General features: G+C 35.9%; 4 non-coding genes across 4 annotated transcripts; all 4 read left to right on the forward strand.

The window, feature by feature from the left end:
* The first annotated feature begins 595 nt into the window (after nucleotides 1-595).
* On the forward strand, nucleotides 596-667 carry TRNAD-GUC (transfer RNA aspartic acid (anticodon GUC)). The gene has a single exon. It is a non-coding gene; the product is annotated as a tRNA-Asp (tRNA).
* Nucleotides 668-3,380: 2,713 nt separating this feature from the next.
* Nucleotides 3,381-3,452, forward strand: TRNAD-GUC (transfer RNA aspartic acid (anticodon GUC)). The gene has a single exon. It is a non-coding gene; the product is annotated as a tRNA-Asp (tRNA).
* A 13,404-nt stretch (nucleotides 3,453-16,856) lies between these two features.
* On the forward strand, nucleotides 16,857-16,928 carry TRNAD-GUC (transfer RNA aspartic acid (anticodon GUC)). The gene has a single exon. It is a non-coding gene; the product is annotated as a tRNA-Asp (tRNA).
* A 634-nt stretch (nucleotides 16,929-17,562) lies between these two features.
* TRNAD-GUC (transfer RNA aspartic acid (anticodon GUC)) lies at nucleotides 17,563-17,634 on the forward strand. Its single transcript has one exon. It is a non-coding gene; the product is annotated as a tRNA-Asp (tRNA).
* Nucleotides 17,635-20,204: the final 2,570 nt, after the last annotated feature.

Below are 20,204 nucleotides of genomic sequence, written 5' to 3' on the forward strand. Positions count from 1 at the left end.
GGATGTACTTTCTAACACTGTAAAATATATCTGTCATTATCCTTGCCTATTCCGATTGAGAAAAAAGGTTGAATTCACTGATGGCCAAAATGCTTACTGATGTGTTAACTGAAATTCAGAATATGATCTGAATATTTCAGCATGCACAGGCGTACCATCAAAACCAATTTACGTCTACAATCTGTTGGAAAATGAGATGAAGCAGTTGTGAATCCTAGGCTGCTGTTCCACTCGATTGGCACGATTTACAAGGAGAATGAGTGCTTTTGGTTAGTAGTGACCCGTGGTGGCTAATAGTTATAAGCTGCAAATGGTAAAGTGAGCTGATTATATATATATATATATATATATATATATATATTGATGAATAGAAAGATAGCTAGATAGACAGATCGATAGATATTTATTTCAATGAAATAATTTCTTCATAAAACTAATTGTTTTTGGCTAGGAATTTCTGTATTGTAATAATTTAGGAAAAAAGATTACTTGTCCTAACCAAAAGCAGCAATTCTGCCTATTACAATACTGAGAATTGATCGAGGGCATGCCTTAACCCCAGGGAGGTGAGCACTGTTTAACTGAAGCCAATAAGTCCTCGTTAGTATAGTGGTCAGTATCCCCGCCTGTCACGCGGGAGACCGGGGTTCAATTCCCCGACGGGGAGGCGATTCCTTTTATTCACACAATTAAATAAAATGATGTACTTTCTAACATTGTAAAATATATCTGTCATTATCCTTGCCTATTCCGATTGAGAAAAAAGGTTGAATTCACTGATGGCCAAAATGCTTACTGATGTGTTAACTGAAATTCAGAATATGCTCTGAATATTTCAGCATGCACAGGCGTACCATCAAAACCAATTTACGTCTACAATCTGTTGGAAAATGAGATGAAGCAGTGGTGAATCCTAGGCTGCTGTTCCACTCGATTGGCACAATTTACAAGTAGAATGACTGCTTTTGGTTAGTAGTGACCCCTGGTGGCTAATAGTTATAAGCTGCAAATGGTAAAGTGAGCTGATTATATATATATATATATATAAATATATATATTGATGAATAGAAAGATAGCTAGATAGAAAGATCGATAGATATTTATTTCAATGAATATAATTTCTTCATAAAACTGATTGTTTTTGGCTAGGAATTTCTGTATTGTAATAATTTAGGAAAAAAGATTACTTGTCCTAACCAAAAGCAGCAATTCTGCCTATTACAATACTGAAAATTGATCGAGGGCATGCCTTAACCCCAGGGAGGTGAGCACTGTTTAACTTAAGCCAATAAGTCCTCGTTAGTATAGTGGTCAATATCCCCGCCTGTCACGCCAGAGACCGGGGTTCAATTCCCCGACGGGGAGGCGATTCCTTTTATTCACACAATTAAATAAAATGATGTACTTTCTAACATTGTAAAATATATCTGTCATTATCCTTGCCTATTCCGATTGAGAAAAAAGGTTGAATTCACTGATGGCCAAAATGCTTACTGATGTGTTAACTGAAATTCAGAATATGATCTGAATATTTCAGCATGCACAGGCGTACCATCAAAACCAATTTACGTCTACAATCTGTTGGAAAATGAGATGAAGCAGTTGTGAATCCTAGGCTGCTGTTCCACTCGATTGGCACGATTTACAAGGAGAATGAGTGCTTTTGGTTAGTAGTGACCCGTGGTGGCTAATAGTTATAAGCTGCAAATGGTAAAGTGAGCTGATTATATATATATATATATATATATATATTGATGAATAGAAAGATAGCTAGATAGACAGATCGATAGATATTTATTTCAATGAAATAATTTCTTCATAAAACTGATTGTTTTTGGCTAGGAATTTCTGTATTGTAATAATTTAGGAAAAAAGATTACTTGTCCTAACCAAAAGCAGCAATTCTGCCTATTACAATACTGAGAATTGATCGAGGGCATGCCTTAACCCCAGGGAGGTGAGCACTGTTTAACTGAAGCCAATAAGTCCTCTTTAGTATAGTGGTCAGTATCCCCGCCTGTCACGCGGGAGACCGGGGTTCAATTCCCCAACGGGGAGGCGATTCCTTTTATTCACACAATTAAATAAAATGATGTACTTTCTAACATTGTAAAATATATCTGTCATTATCCTTGCCTATTCCGATTGAGAAAAAAGGTTGAATTCACTGATGGCCAAAATGCTTACTGATGTGTTAACTGAAATTCAGAATATGCTCTGAATATTTCAGCATGCACAGGCGTACCATCAAAACCAATTTACGTCTACAATCTGTTGGAAAATGAGATGAAGCAGTGGTGAATCCTAGGCTGCTGTTCCACTCGATTGGCACGATTTACAAGTAGAATGACTGCTTTTGGTTAGTAGTGACCCCTGGTGGCTAATAGTTATAAGCTGCAAATGGTAAAGTGAGCTGATTATATATATATATATATATATAAATATATATATTGATGAATAGAAAGATAGCTAGATAGACAGATCGATAGATATTTATTTCAATGAAATAATTTCTTCATAAAACTAATTGTTTTTGGCTAGGAATTTCTGTATTGTAATAATTTAGGAAAAAAGATTACTTGTCCTAACCAAAAGCAGCAATTCTGCCTATTACAATACTGAGAATTGATCGAGGGCATGCCTTAACCCCAGGGAGGTGAGCACTGTTTAACTGAAGCCAATAAGTCCTCGTTAGTATAGTGGTCAGTATCCCCGCCTGTCACGCGGGGGACCGGGGTTCAATTCCCCGACGGGGAGGCGATTCCTTTTATTCACACAATTAAATAAAATGATGTACTTTCTAACATTGTAAAATATATCTGTCATTATCCTTGCCTATTCCGATTGAGAAAAAAGGTTGAATTCACTGATGGCCAAAATGCTTACTGATGTGTTAACTGAAATTCAGAATATGATCTGAATATTTCAGCATGCACAGGCGTACCATCAAAACCAATTTACGTCTACAATCTGTTGGAAAATGAGATGAAGCAGTCGTGAATCCTAGGCTGCTGTTCCACTCGATTGGCACGATTTACAAGGAGAATGACTGCTTTTGGTTAGTAGTGACCCGTGGTGGCTAATAGTTATAAGCTGCAAATGGTAAAGTGAGCTGATTATATATATATATATATATATATATATATTGATGAATAGAAAGATAGCTAGATAGACAGATCGATAGATATTTATTTCAATGAAATAATTTCTTCATAAAACTGATTGTTTTTGGCTAGGAATTTCTGTATTGTAATAATTTAGGAAAAAAGATTACTTGTCCTAACCAAAAGCAGCAATTCTGCCTATTACAATACTGAGAATTGATCGAGGGCATGCCTTAACCCCAGGGAGGTGAGCACTGTTTAACTGAAGCCAATAAGTCCTCGTTAGTATAGTGGTCAGTATCCCCGCCTGTCACGCGGGAGACCGGGGTTCAATTCCCCGACGGGGAGGCGATTCCTTTTATTCACACAATTAAATAAAATGATGTACTTTCTAACATTGTAAAATATATCTGTCATTATCCTTGCCTATTCCGATTGAGAAAAAAGGTTGAATTCACTGATGGCCAAAATGCTTACTGATGTGTTAACTGAAATTCAGAATATGATCTGAATATTTCAGCATGCACAGGCGTACCATCAAAACCAATTTACGTCTACAATCTGTTGGAAAATGAGATGAAGCAGTCGTGAATCCTAGGCTGCTGTTCCACTCGATTGGCACGATTTACAAGGAGAATGACTGCTTTTGGTTAGTAGTGACCCGTGGTGGCTAATAGTTTTAAGCTGTAAATGGTAAAGTGAGCTGATTATATATATATATATATATATATATATATATATATATATATATATATATAAATATATATATTGATGAATAGAAAGATAGCTAGATAGAAAGATCGATAGATATTTATTTCAATGAATATAATTTCTTCATAAAACTGATTGTTTTTGGCTAGGAATTTCTGTATTGTAATAATTTAGGAAAAAAGATTACTTGTCCTAACCAAAAGCAGCAATTCTGCCTATTACAATACTGAGAATTGATCAAGGGCATGCCTTAACCCCAGGGAGGTGAGCACTGTTTAACTGAAGCCAATAAGTCCTCGTTAGTATAGTGGTCAGTATCCCTGCCTGTCACGCCAGAGACCGGGGTTCAATTCCCCGACGGGGAGGCGATTCCTTTTATTCACACAATTAAATAAAATGATGTACTTTCTAACATTGTAAAATATATCTGTCATTATCCTTGCCTATTCCGATTGAGAAAAAAGGTTGAATTCACTGATGGCCAAAATGCTTACTGATGTGTTAACTGAAATTCAGAATATGATCCGAATATTTCAGCATGCACAGGCGTACCATCAAAACCAATTTACGTCTACAATCTGTTGGAAAATGAGATGAAGCAGTGGTGAATCCTAGGCTGCTGTTCCACTCGATTGGCACGATTTACAAGTAGAATGACTGCTTTTGGTTAGTAGTGACCCCTGGTGGCATTTAGTTATAAGCTGCAAATGGTAAAGTGAGCTGATTATATATATATATATATATATAAATATATATATTGATGAATAGAAAGATAGCTAGATAGACAGATCGATCGATATTTATTTCAATGAATTAATTTCTTCATAAAACTAATTGTTTTTGGCTAGGAATTTCTGTATTGTAATAATTTAGGAAAAAAGATTACTTGTCCTTACCAAAAGCAGCAATTCTGCCTATTACAATACTGAGAATTGATCGAGGGCATGCCTTAACCCCAGGGAGGTGAGCACTGTTTAACTGAAGCCAATAAGTCCTCGTTAGTATAGTGGTCAGTATCCCCGCCTGTCACGCCAGAGACCGGGGTTCAATTCCCCGACGGGGAGGCGATTCCTTTTATTCACACAATTAAATAAAATGATGTACTTTCTAACATTGTAAAATATATCTGTCATTATCCTTGCCTATTCCGATTGAGAAAAAAGGTTGAATTCACTGATGGCCAAAATGCTTACTGATGTGTTAACTGAAATTCAGAATATGATCTGAATATTTCAGCATGCACAGGCGTACCATCAAAACCAATTTACGTCTACAATCTGTTGGAAAATGAGATGAAGCAGTCGTGAATCCTAGGCTGCTGTTCCACTCGATTGGCACGATTTACAAGGAGAATGACTGCTTTTGGTTAGTAGTGACCCGTGGTGGCTAATAGTTTTAAGCTGTAAATGGTAAAGTGAGCTGATTATATATATATATATATATATATATATATATATATATATATATATATATATATATATATATATATATATATATATATATATTGATGAATAGAAAGATAGCTAGATAGAAAGATCGATAGATATTTATTTCAATGAATATAATTTCTTCATAAAACTGATTGTTTTTGGCTAGGAATTTCTGTATTGTAATAATTTGGGAAAAAAGATTACTTGTCCTAACCAAAAGCAGCAATTCTGCCTATTAAAATACTGAGAATTGATCGAGGGCATGCCTTAACCCCAGGGAGGTGAGCACTGTTTAACTGAAGCCAATAAGTCCTCGTTAGTATAGTGGTCAGTATCCCCGCCTGTCACGCCAGAGACCGGGGTTCAATTCCCCGACGGGGAGGCGATTCCTTTTATTCACACAATTAAATAAAATGATGTACTTTCTAACATTGTAAAATATATCTGTCATTATCCTTGCCTATTCCGATTGAGAAAAAAGGTTGAATTCACTGATGGCCAAAATGCTTACTGATGTGTTAACTGAAATTCAGAATATGCTCTGAATATTTCAGCATGCACAGGCGTACCATCACAACCAATTTACGTCTACAATCTGTTGGAAAATGAGATGAAGCAGTGGTGAATCCTAGGCTGCTGTTCCACTCGATTGGCACGATTTACAAGTAGAATGACTGCTTTTGGTTAGTAGTGACCCCTGGTGGCTAATAGTTATAAGCTGCAAATGGTAAAGTGAGCTGATTATATATATATATATATATAAATATATATATTGATGAATAGAAAGATAGCTAGATAGAAAGATCGATAGATATTTATTTCAATGAATATAATTTCTTCCTAAAACTGATTGTTTTTGGCTAGGAATTTCTGTATTGTAATAATTTAGGAAAAAAGATTACTTGTCCTAACCAAAAGCAGCAATTCTGCCTATTACAATACTGAGAATTGATCGAGGGCATGCCTTAACCCCAGGGAGGTGAGCACTGTTTAACTTAAGCCAATAAGTCCTCGTTAGTATAGTGGTCAATATCCCCGCCTGTCACGCCAGAGACCGGGGTTCAATTCCCCGACGGGGAGGCGATTCCTTTTATTCACACAATTAAATAAAATGATGTACTTTCTAACATTGTAAAATATATCTGTCATTATCCTTGCCTATTCCGATTGAGAAAAAAGGTTGAATTCACTGATGGCCAAAATGCTTACTGATGTGTTAACTGAAATTCAGAATATGATCTGAATATTTCAGCATGCACAGGCGTACCATCAAAACCAATTTACGTCTACAATCTGTTGGAAAATGAGATGAAGCAGTCGTGAATCCTAGGCTGCTGTTCCACTCGATTGGCACGATTTACAAGGAGAATGACTGCTTTTGGTTAGTAGTGACCCGTGGTGGCTAATAGTTTTAAGCTGTAAATGGTAAAGTGAGCTGATTATATATATATATATATATATATATATATATATATATATATATATATATATAAATATATATATTGATGAATAGAAAGATAGCTAGATAGAAAGATCGATAGATATTTATTTCAATGAATATAATTTCTTCATAAAACTGATTGTTTTTGGCTAGGAATTTCTGTATTGTAATAATTTAGGAAAAAAGATTACTTGTCCTAACCAAAAGCAGCAATTCTGCCTATTACAATACTGAGAATTGATCGAGGGCATGCCTTAACCCCAGGGAGGTGAGCACTGTTTAACTGAAGCCAATAAGTCCTCGTTAGTATAGTGGTCAGTATCCCCGCCTGTCACGCCAGAGACCGGGGTTCAAATCCCCGACGGGGAGGCGATTCCTTTTATTCACACAATTAAATAAAATGATGTACTTTCTAACATTGTAAAATATATCTGTCATTATCCTTGCCTATTCCGATTGAGAAAAAAGGTTGAATTCACTGATGGCCAAAATGCTTACTGATGTGTTAACTGAAATTCAGAATATGCTCTGAATATTTCAGCATGCACAGGCGTACCATCACAACCAATTTACGTCTACAATCTGTTGGAAAATGAGATGAAGCAGTGGTGAATCCTAGGCTGCTGTTCCACTCGATTGGCACGATTTACAAGTAGAATGACTGCTTTTGGTTAGTAGTGACCCCTGGTGGCTAATAGTTATAAGCTGCAAATGGTAAAGTGAGCTGATTATATATATATATATATATATATAAATATATATATTGATGAATAGAAAGATAGCTAGATAGACAGATCGATCGATATTTATTTCAATGAATTAATTTCTTCATAAAACTAATTGTTTTTGGCTAGGAATTTCTGTATTGTAATAATTTAGGAAAAAAGATTACTTGTCCTTACCAAAAGCAGCAATTCTGCCTATTACAATACTGAGAATTGATCGAGGGCATGCCTTAACCCCAGGGAGGTGAGCACTGTTTAACTGAAGCCAATAAGTCCTCGTTAGTATAGTGGTCAGTATCCCCGCCTGTCACGCCAGAGACCGGGGTTCAATTCCCCGACGGGGAGGCGATTCCTTTTATTCACACAATTAAATAAAATGATGTACTTTCTAACATTGTAAAATATATCTGTCATTATCCTTGCCTATTCCGATTGAGAAAAAAGGTTGAATTCACTGATGGCCAAAATGCTTACTGATGTGTTAACTGAAATTCAGAATATGATCTGAATATTTCAGCATGCACAGGCGTACCATCAAAACCAATTTACGTCTACAATCTGTTGGAAAATGAGATGAAGCAGTCGTGAATCCTAGGCTGCTGTTCCACTCGATTGGCACGATTTACAAGGAGAATGACTGCTTTTGGTTAGTAGTGACCCGTGGTGGCTAATAGTTTTAAGCTGTAAATGGTAAAGTGAGCTGATTATATATATATATATATATATATATATATATATATATATATATATATATATATATATATATAAATATATATATTGATGAATAGAAAGATAGCTAGATAGAAAGATCGATAGATATTTATTTCAATGAATATAATTTCTTCATAAAACTGATTGTTTTTGGCTAGGAATTTCTGTATTGTAATAATTTAGGAAAAAAGATTACTTGTCCTAACCAAAAGCAGCAATTCTGCCTATTACAATACTGAGAATTGATCGAGGGCATGCCTTAACCCCAGGGAGGTGAGCACTGTTTAACTGAAGCCAATAAGTCCTCGTTAGTATAGTGGTCAGTATCCCCGCCTGTCACGCCAGAGACCGGGGTTCAATTCCCCGACGGGGAGGCGATTCCTTTTATTCACACAATTAAATAAAATGATGTACTTTCTAACATTGTAAAATATATCTGTCATTATCCTTGCCTATTCCGATTGAGAAAAAAGGTTGAATTCACTGATGGCCAAAATGCTTACTGATGTGTTAACTGAAATTCAGAATATGCTCTGAATATTTCAGCATGCACAGGCGTACCATCACAACCAATTTACGTCTACAATCTGTTGGAAAATGAGATGAAGCAGTGGTGAATCCTAGGCTGCTGTTCCACTCGATTGGCACGATTTACAAGTAGAATGACTGCTTTTGGTTAGTAGTGACCCCTGGTGGCTAATAGTTATAAGCTGCAAATGGTAAAGTGAGCTGATTATATATATATATATATATATATAAATATATATATTGATGAATAGAAAGATAGCTAGATAGAAAGATCGATAGATATTTATTTCAATGAATATAATTTCTTCCTAAAACTGATTGTTTTTGGCTAGGAATTTCTGTATTGTAATAATTTAGGAAAAAAGATTACTTGTCCTAACCAAAAGCAGCAATTCTGCCTATTACAATACTGAGAATTGATCGAGGGCATGCCTTAACCCCAGGGAGGTGAGCACTGTTTAACTTAAGCCAATAAGTCCTCGTTAGTATAGTGGTCAATATCCCCGCCTGTCACGCCAGAGACCGGGGTTCAATTCCCCGACGGGGAGGCGATTCCTTTTATTCACACAATTAAATAAAATGATGTACTTTCTAACATTGTAAAATATATCTGTCATTATCCTTGCCTATTCCGATTGAGAAAAAAGGTTGAATTCACTGATGGCCAAAATGCTTACTGATGTGTTAACTGAAATTCAGAATATGATCTGAATATTTCAGCATGCACAGGCGTACCATCAAAACCAATTTACGTCTACAATCTGTTGGAAAATGAGATGAAGCAGTCGTGAATCCTAGGCTGCTGTTCCACTCGATTGGCACGATTTACAAGGAGAATGAGTGCTTTTGGTTAGTAGTGACCCGTGGTGGCTAATAGTTATAAGCTGCAAATGGTAAAGTGAGCTGATTATATATATATATATATATATATATATATTGATGAATAGAAAGATAGCTAGATAGACAGATCGATAGATATTTATTTCAATGAAATAATTTCTTCATAAAACTGATTGTTTTTGGCTAGGAATTTCTGTATTGTAATAATTTAGGAAAAAAGATTACTTGTCCTAACCAAAAGCAGCAATTCTGCCTATTACAATACTGAGAATTGATCGAGGGCATGCCTTAACCCCAGGGAGGTGAGCACTGTTTAACTGAAGCCAATAAGTCCTCGTTAGTATAGTGGTCAGTATCCCCGCATGTCACGCGGGAGACCGGGGTTCAATTCCCCGACGGGGAGGCGATTCCTTTTATTCACACAATTAAATAAAATGATGTACTTTCTAACATTGTAAAATATATCTGTCATTATCCTTGCCTATTCCGATTGAGAAAAAAGGTTGAATTCACTGATGGCCAAAATGCTTACTGATGTGTTAACTGAAATTCAGAATATGCTCTGAATATTTCAGCATGCACAGGCGTACCATCAAAACCAATTTACGTCTACAATCTGTTGGAAAATGAGATGAAGCAGTGGTGAATCCTAGGCTGCTGTTCCACTCGATTGGCACGATTTACAAGTAGAATGACTGCTTTTGGTTAGTAGTGACCCCTGGTGGCTAATAGTTATAAGCTGCAAATGGTAAAGTGAGCTGATTATATATATATATATATATATATAAATATATATATTGATGAATAGAAAGATAGCTAGATAGACAGATCGATAGATATTTATTTCAATGAAATAATTTCTTCATAAAACTAATTGATTTTGGCTAGGAATTTCTGTATTGTAATAATTTAGGAAAAAAGATTACTTGTCCTAACCAAAAGCAGCAATTCTGCCTATTACAATACTGAGAATTGATCGAGGGCATGCCTTAACCCCAGGGAGGTGAGCACTGTTTAACTGAAGCCAATAAGTCCTCGTTAGTATAGTGGTCAGTATCCCCGCCTGTCACGCCAGAGACCGGGGTTCAATTCCCCGACGGGGAGGCGATTCCTTTTATTCACACAATTAAATAAAATGATGTACTTTCTAACATTGTAAAATATATCTGTCATTATCCTTGCCTATTCCGATTGAGAAAAAAGGTTGAATTCACTGATGGCCAAAATGCTTACTGATGTGTTAACTGAAATTCAGAATATGATCTGAATATTTCAGCATGCACAGGCGTACCATCAAAACCAATTTACGTCTACAATCTGTTGGAAAATGAGATGAAGCAGTGGTGAATCCTAGGCTGCTGTTCCACTCGATTGGCACGATTTACAAGTAGAATGACTGCTTTTGGTTAGTAGTGACCCCTGGTGGCTAATAGTTATAAGCTGCAAATGGTAAAGTGAGCTGATTATATATATATATATATATATATAAATATATATATTGATGAATAGAAAGATAGCTAGATAGACAGATCGATAGATATTTATTTCAATGAAATAATTTCTTCATAAAACTAATTGTTTTTGGCTAGGAATTTCTGTATTGTAATAATTTAGGAAAAAAGATTACTTGTCCTAACCAAAAGCAGCAATTCTGCCTATTACAATACTGAGAATTGATCGAGGGCATGCCTTAACCCCAGGGAGGTGAGCACTGTTTAACTGAAGCCAATAAGTCCTCGTTAGTATAGTGGTCAGTATCCCCGCCTGTCACGCGGGAGACCGGGGTTCAATTCCCCGATGGGGAGGCGATTCCTTTTATTCACACAATTAAATAAAATGATGTACTTTCTAACATTGTAAAATATATCTGTCATTATCCTTGCCTATTCCGATTGAGAAAAAAGGTTGAATTCACTGATGGCCAAAATGCTTACTGATGTGTTAACTGAAATTCAGAATATGATCTGAATATTTCAGCATGCACAGGCGTACCATCAAAACCAATTTACGTCTACAATCTGTTGGAAAATGAGATGAAGCAGTCGTGAATCCTAGGCTGCTGTTCCACTCGATTGGCACGATTTACAAGGAGAATGACTGCTTTTGGTTAGTAGTGACCCGTGGTGGCTAATAGTTTTAAGCTGTAAATGGTAAAGTGAGCTGATTATATATATATATATATATATATATATATATATATATATATATATATATATATATATATATAAATATATATATTGATGAATAGAAAGATAGCTAGATAGAAAGATCGATAGATATTTATTTCAATGAATATAATTTCTTCATAAAACTGATTGTTTTTGGCTAGGAATTTCTGTATTGTAATAATTTAGGAAAAAAGATTACTTGTCCTAACCAAAAGCAGCAATTCTGCCTATTACAATACTGAGAATTGATCGAGGGCATGCCTTAACCCCAGGGAGGTGAGCACTGTTTAACTGAAGCCAATAAGTCCTCGTTAGTATAGTGGTCAGTATCCCCGCCTGTCACGCCAGAGACCGGGGTTCAATTCCCCGACGGGGAGGCGATTCCTTTTATTCACACAATTAAATAAAATGATGTACTTTCTAACATTGTAAAATATATCTGTCATTATCCTTGCCTATTCCGATTGAGAAAAAAGGTTGAATTCACTGATGGCCAAAATGCTTACTGATGTGTTAACTGAAATTCAGAATATGCTCTGAATATTTCAGCATGCACAGGCGTACCATCACAACCAATTTACGTCTACAATCTGTTGGAAAATGAGATGAAGCAGTGGTGAATCCTAGGCTGCTGTTCCACTCGATTGGCACGATTTACAAGTAGAATGACTGCTTTTGGTTAGTAGTGACCCCTGGTGGCTAATAGTTATAAGCTGCAAATGGTAAAGTGAGCTGATTATATATATATATATATATATAAATATATATATTGATGAATAGAAAGATAGCTAGATAGAAAGATCGATAGATATTTATTTCAATGAATATAATTTCTTCCTAAAACTGATTGTTTTTGGCTAGGAATTTCTGTATTGTAATAATTTAGGAAAAAAGATTACTTGTCCTAACCAAAAGCAGCAATTCTGCCTATTACAATACTGAGAATTGATCGAGGGCATGCCTTAACCCCAGGGAGGTGAGCACTGTTTAACTTAAGCCAATAAGTCCTCGTTAGTATAGTGGTCAATATCCCCGCCTGTCACGCCAGAGACCGGGGTTCAATTCCCCGACGGGGAGGCGATTCCTTTTATTCACACAATTAAATAAAATGATGTACTTTCTAACATTGTAAAATATATCTGTCATTATCCTTGCCTATTCCGATTGAGAAAAAAGGTTGAATTCACTGATGGCCAAAATGCTTACTGATATGTTAACTGAAATTCAGAATATGATCTGAATATTTCAGCATGCACAGGCGTACCATCAAAACCAATTTACGTCTACAATCTGTTGGAAAATGAGATGAAGCAGTCATGAATCCTAGGCTGCTGTTCCACTCGATTGGCACGATTTACAAGGAGAATGAGTGCTTTTGGTTAGTAGTGACCCGTGGTGGCTAATAGTTATAAGCTGCAAATGGTAAAGTGAGCTGATTATATATATATATATATATATATATATTGATGAATAGAAAGATAGCTAGATAGACAGATCGATAGATATTTATTTCAATGAAATAATTTCTTCATAAAACTGATTGTTTTTGGCTAGGAATTTCTGTATTGTAATAATTTAGGAAAAAAGATTACTTGTCCTAACCAAAAGCAGCAATTCTGCCTATTACAATACTGAGAATTGATCGAGGGCATGCCTTAACCCCAGGGAGGTGAGCACTGTTTAACTGAAGCCAATAAGTCCTCGTTAGTATAGTGGTCAGTATCCCCGCCTGTCATGCCAGAGACCGGGGTTCAATTCCCCGACGGGGAGGCGATTCCTTTTATTCACACAATTAAATAAAATGATGTACTTTCTAACATTGTAAAATATATCTGTCATTATCCTTGCCTATTCCGATTGAGAAAAAAGGTTGAATTCACTGATGGCCAAAATGCTTACTGATGTGTTAACTGAAATTCAGAATATGATCTGAATATTTCAGCATGCACAGGCGTACCATCAAAACCAATTTACGTCTACAATCTGTTGGAAAATGAGATGAAGCAGTGGTGAATCCTAGGCTGCTGTTCCACTCGATTGGCACGATTTACAAGTAGAATGACTGCTTTTGGTTAGTAGTGACCCCTGGTGGCTAATAGTTATAAGCTGCAAATGGTAAAGTGAGCTGATTATATATATATATATATATATATAAATATATATATTGATGAATAGAAAGATAGCTAGATAGACAGATCGATAGATATTTATTTCAATGAAATAATTTCTTCATAAAACTAATTGTTTTTGGCTAGGAATTTCTGTATTGTAATAATTTAGGAAAAAAGATTACTTGTCCTAACCAAAAGCAGCAATTCTGCCTATTACAATACTGAGAATTGATCGAGGGCATGCCTTAACCCCAGGGAGGTGAGCACTGTTTAACTGAAGCCAATAAGTCCTCGTTAGTATAGTGGTCAGTATCCCCGCCTGTCACGCGGGAGACCGGGGTTCAATTCCCCGATGGGGAGGCGATTCCTTTTATTCACACAATTAAATAAAATGATGTACTTTCTAACATTGTAAAATATATCTGTCATTATCCTTGCCTATTCCGATTGAGAAAAAAGGTTGAATTCACTGATGGCCAAAATGCTTACTGATGTGTTAACTGAAATTCAGAATATGATCTGAATATTTCAGCATGCACAGGCGTACCATCAAAACCAATTTACGTCTACAATCTGTTGGAAAATGAGATGAAGCAGTCGTGAATCCTAGGCTGCTGTTCCACTCGATTGGCACGATTTACAAGGAGAATGAGTGCTTTTGGTTAGTAGTGACCCGTGGTGGCTAATAGTTATAAGCTGCAAATGGTAAAGTGAGCTGATTATATATATATATATATTATATATATATATATATATATAAATATATATATTGATGAATAGAAAGATAGCTAGATAGACAGATCGATAGATATTTATTTCAATGAAATAATTTCTTCATAAAACTAATTGATTTTGGCTAGGAATTTCTGTATTGTAATAATTTAGGAAAAAAGATTACTTGTCCTAACCAAAAGCAGCAATTCTGCCTATTACAATACTGAGAATTGATCGAGGGCATGCCTTAACCCCAGGGAGGTGAGCACTGTTTAACTGAAGCCAATAAGTCCTCGTTAGTATAGTGGTCAGTATCCCCGCCTGTCACGCCAGAGACCGGGGTTCAATTCCCCGACGGGGAGGCGATTCCTTTTATTCACACAATTAAATAAAATGATGTACTTTCTAACATTGTAAAATATATCTGTCATTATCCTTGCCTATTCCGATTGAGAAAAAAGGTTGAATTCACTGATGGCCAAAATGCTTACTGATGTGTTAACTGAAATTCAGAATATGATCTGAATATTTCAGCATGCACAGGCGTACCATCAAAACCAATTTACGTCTACAATCTGTTGGAAAATGAGATGAAGCAGTGGTGAATCCTAGGCTGCTGTTCCACTCGATTGGCACGATTTACAAGTAGAATGACTGCTTTTGGTTAGTAGTGACCCCTGGTGGCTAATAGTTATAAGCTGCAAATGGTAAAGTGAGCTGATTATATATATATATATATATATATAAATATATATATTGATGAATAGAAAGATAGCTAGATAGACAGATCGATAGATATTTATTTCAATGAAATAATTTCTTCATAAAACTAATTGTTTTTGGCTAGGAATTTCTGTATTGTAATAATTTAGGAAAAAAGATTACTTGTCCTAACCAAAAGCAGCAATTCTGCCTATTACAATACTGAGAATTGATCGAGGGCATGCCTTAACCCCAGGGAGGTGAGCACTGTTTAACTGAAGCCAATAAGTCCTCGTTAGTATAGTGGTCAGTATCCCCGCCTGTCACGCGGGAGACCGGGGTTCAATTCCCCGATGGGGAGGCGATTCCTTTTATTCACACAATTAAATAAAATGATGTACTTTCTAACATTGTAAAATATATCTGTCATTATCCTTGCCTATTCCGATTGAGAAAAAAGGTTGAATTCACTGATGGCCAAAATGCTTACTGATGTGTTAACTGAAATTCAGAATATGATCTGAATATTTCAGCATGCACAGGCGTACCATCAAAACCAATTTACGTCTACAATCTGTTGGAAAATGAGATGAAGCAGTCGTGAATCCTAGGCTGCTGTTCCACTCGATTGGCACGATTTACAAGGAGAATGAGTGCTTTTGGTTAGTAGTGACCCGTGGTGGCTAATAGTTATAAGCTGCAAATGGTAAAGTGAGCTGATTATATATATATATATATATATTGATGAATAGAAAGATAGCTAGATAGACAGATCGATAGATATTTATTTCAATGAAATAATTTCTTCATAAAACTGATTGTTTTTGGCTAGGAATTTCTGTATTGTAATAATTTAGGAAAAAAGATTACTTGTCCTAACCAAAAGCAGCAATTCTGCCTATTACAATACTGAGAATTGATCGAGGGCATGCCTTAACCCCAGGGAGGTGAGCACTGTTTAACTGAAGCCAATAAGTCCTCGTTAGTATAGTGGTCAGTATCCCCGCCTGTCACGCCAGAGACCGGGGTTCAATTCCCGGATGGGGAGGCGATTCCTTTTATTCACACAATTAAATAAAATGATGTACTTTCTAACATTGTAAAATATATCTGTCATTATCCTTGCCTATTCCGATTGAGAAAAAAGGTTGAATTCACTGATGGCCAAAATGCTTACTGATGTGTTAACTGAAATTCAGAATATGATCTGAATATTTCAGCATGCACAGGCGTACCATCAAAACCAATTTACGTCTACAATCTGTTGGAAAATGAGATGAAGCAGTCGTGAATCCTAGGCTGCTGTTCCACTTGATTGGCACGATTTACAAGGAGAATGAGTGCTTTTGGTTAGTAGTGACCCGTGGTGGCTAATAGTTATAAGCTGCAAATGGTAAAGTGAGCTGATTATATATATATATATATATATATATATATTGATGAATAGAAAGATAGCTAGATAGACAGATCGATAGATATTTATTTCAATGAAATAATTTCTTCATAAAACTGATTGTTTTTGGCTAGGAATTTCTGTATTGTAATAATTTAGGAAAAAAGATTACTTGTCCTAACCAAAAGCAGCAATTCTGCCTATTACAATACTGAGAATTGATCGAGGGTTTGCCTTAACCCCAGGGAGGTGAGCACTGTTTAACTGAAGCCAATAAGTCCTCGTTAGTATAGTGGTCAGTATCCCCGCCTGTCACGCGGGAGACCGGGGTTCAATTCCCCGACGGGGAGGCGATTCCTTTTATTCACACAATTAAATAAAATGATGTACTTTCTAACATTGTAAAATATATCTGTCATTATCCTTGCCTATTCCGATTGAGAAAAAAGGTTGAATTCACTGATGGCCAAAATGCTTACTGATGTGTTAACTGAAATTCAGAATATGCTCTGAATATTTCAGCATGCACAGGCGTACCATCAAAACCAATTTACGTCTACAATCTGTTGGAAAATGAGATGAAGCAGTGGTGAATCCTAGGCTGCTGTTCCACTCGATTGGCACGATTTACAAGTAGAATGACTGCTTTTGGTTAGTAGTGACCCCTGGTGGCTAATAGTTATAAGCTGCAAATGGTAAAGTGAGCTGATTATATATATATATATATATATATATATAAATATATATATTGATGAATAGAAAGATAGCTAGATAGAAAGATCGATAGATATTTATTTCAATGAATATAATTTCTTCATAAAACTGATTGTTTTTGGCTAGGAATTTCTGTATTGTAATAATTTAGGAAAAAAGATTACTTGTCCTAACCAAAAGCAGCAATTCTGCCTATTACAATACTGAGAATTGATCGAGGGCATGCCTTAACCCCAGGGAGGTGAGCACTGTTTAACTGAAGCCAATAAGTCCTCGTTAGTATAGTGGTCAGTATCCCCGCCTGTCACGCGGGAGACCGGGGTTCAATTCCCCGACGGGGAGGCGATTCCTTTTATTCACACAATTAAATAAAATGATGTACTTTCTAACATTGTAAAATATATCTGTCATTATCCTTGCCTATTCCGATTGAGAAAAAAGGTTGAATTCACTGATGGCCAAAATGCTTACTGATGTGTTAACTGAAATTCAGAATATGCTCTGAATATTTCAGCATGCACAGGCGTACCATCAAAACCAATTTACGTCTACAATCTGTTGGAAAATGAGATGAAGCAGTGGTGAATCCTAGGCTGCTGTTCCACTCGATTGGCACGATTTACAAGTAGAATGACTGCTTTTGGTTAGTAGTGACCCCTGGTGGCTAATAGTTATAAGCTGCAAATGGTAAAGTGAGCTGATTATATATATATATATATATATATAAATATATATATTGATGAATAGGAAGATAGCTAGATAGAAAGATCGATAGATATTTATTTCAATGAATATAATTTCTTCATAAAACTGATTGTTTTTGGCTAGGAATTTCTGTATTGTAATAATTTAGGAAAAAAGATTACTTGTCCTAACCAAAAGCAGCAATTCTGCCTATTACAATACTGAGAATTGATCGAGGGCATGCCTTAACCCCAGGGAGGTGAGCACTGTTTAACTGAAGCCAATAAGTCCTCGTTAGTATAGTGGTCAGTATCCCCGCCTGTCACGCCAGAGACCGGGGTTCAATTCCCCGACGGGGAGGCGATTCCTTTTATTCACACAATTAAATAAAATGATGTACTTTCTAACATTGTAAAATATATCTGTCATTATCCTTGCCTATTCCGATTGAGAAAAAAGGTTGAATTCACTGATGGCCAAAATGCTTACTGATGTGTTAACTGAAATTCAGAATATGATCTGAATATTTCAGCATGCCCAGGCGTACCATCAAAACCAATTTACGTCTACAATCTGTTGGAAAATGAGATGAAGCAGTCGTGAATCCTAGGCTGCTGTTCCACTCGATTGGCACGATTTACAAGGAGAATGACTGCTTTTGGTTAGTAGTGACCCGTGGTGGCTAATAGTTTTAAGATGTAAATGGTAAAGTGAGCTGATTACATATATATATATATATATATATATATATATATATATATATATATATATATAAATATATATATTGATGAATAGAAAGATAGCTAGATAGACAGATCGATAGATATTTATTTCAATGAAATAATTTCTTCATAAAACTAATTGTTTTTGGCTAGGAATTTCTGTATTGTAATAATTTAGGAAAAAAGATTACTTGTCCTAACCAAAAGCAGCAATTCTGCCTATTACAATACTGAGAATTGATCGAGGGCATGCCTTAACCCCAGGGAGGTGAGCACTGTTTAACTGAAGCCAATAAGTCCTCGTTAGTATAGTGGTCAGTATCCCCGCCTGTCACGCGGGAGACCGGGGTTCAATTCCCCGATGGGGAGGCGATTCCTTTTATTCACACAATTAAATAAAATGATGTACTTTCTAACATTGTAAAATATATCTGTCATTATCCTTGCCTATTCCGATTGAGAAAAAAGGTTGAATTCACTGATGGCCAAAATGCTTACTGATGTGTTAACTGAAATTCAGAATATGATCTGAATATTTCAGCATGCACAGGCGTACCATCAAAACCAATTTACGTCTACAATCTGTTGGAAAATGAGATGAAGCAGTCGTGAATCCTAGGCTGCTGTTCCACTCGATTGGCACGATTTACAAGGAGAATGACTGCTTTTGGTTAGTAGTGACCCGTGGTGGCTAATAGTTTTAAGCTGTAAATGGTAAAGTGAGCTGATTATATATATATATATATATATATATATATATATATATATATATATATATATATATATAAATATATATATTGATGAATAGAAAGATAGCTAGATAGAAAGATCGATAGATATTTATTTCAATGAATATAATTTCTTCATAAAACTGATTGTTTTTGGCTAGGAATTTCTGTATTGTAATAATTTAGGAAAAAAGATTACTTGTCCTAACCAAAAGCAGCAATTCTGCCTATTACAATACTGAGAATTGATCGAGGGCATGCCTTAACCCCAGGGAGGTGAGCACTGTTTAACTGAAGCCAATAAGTCCTCGTTAGTATAGTGGTCAGTATCCCCGCCTGTCACGCCAGAGACCGGGGTTCAATTCCCCGACGGGGAGGCGATTCCTTTTATTCACACAATTAAATAAAATGATGTACTTTCTAACATTGTAAAATATATCTGTCATTATCCTTGCCTATTCCGATTGAGAAAAAAGGTTGAATTCACTGATGGCCAAAATGCTTACTGATATGTTAACTGAAATTCAGAATATGATCTGAATATTTCAGCATGCACAGGCGTACCATCAAAACCAATTTACGTCTACAATCTGTTGGAAAATGAGATGAAGCAGTCGTGAATCCTAGGCTGCTGTTCCACTCGATTGGCACGATTTACAAGGAGAATGAGTGCTTTTGGTTAGTAGTGACCCGTGGTGGCTAATAGTTATAAGCTGCAAATGGTAAAGTGAGCTGATTATATATATATATATATATATATATATTGATGAATAGAAAG

The sequence above is a fragment of the Lissotriton vulgaris genome, chromosome 1_1, assembly GCF_964263255.1.
Source record: "Lissotriton vulgaris chromosome 1_1, aLisVul1.2, whole genome shotgun sequence".
Taxonomy (NCBI): domain Eukaryota; kingdom Metazoa; phylum Chordata; class Amphibia; order Caudata; family Salamandridae; genus Lissotriton; species Lissotriton vulgaris.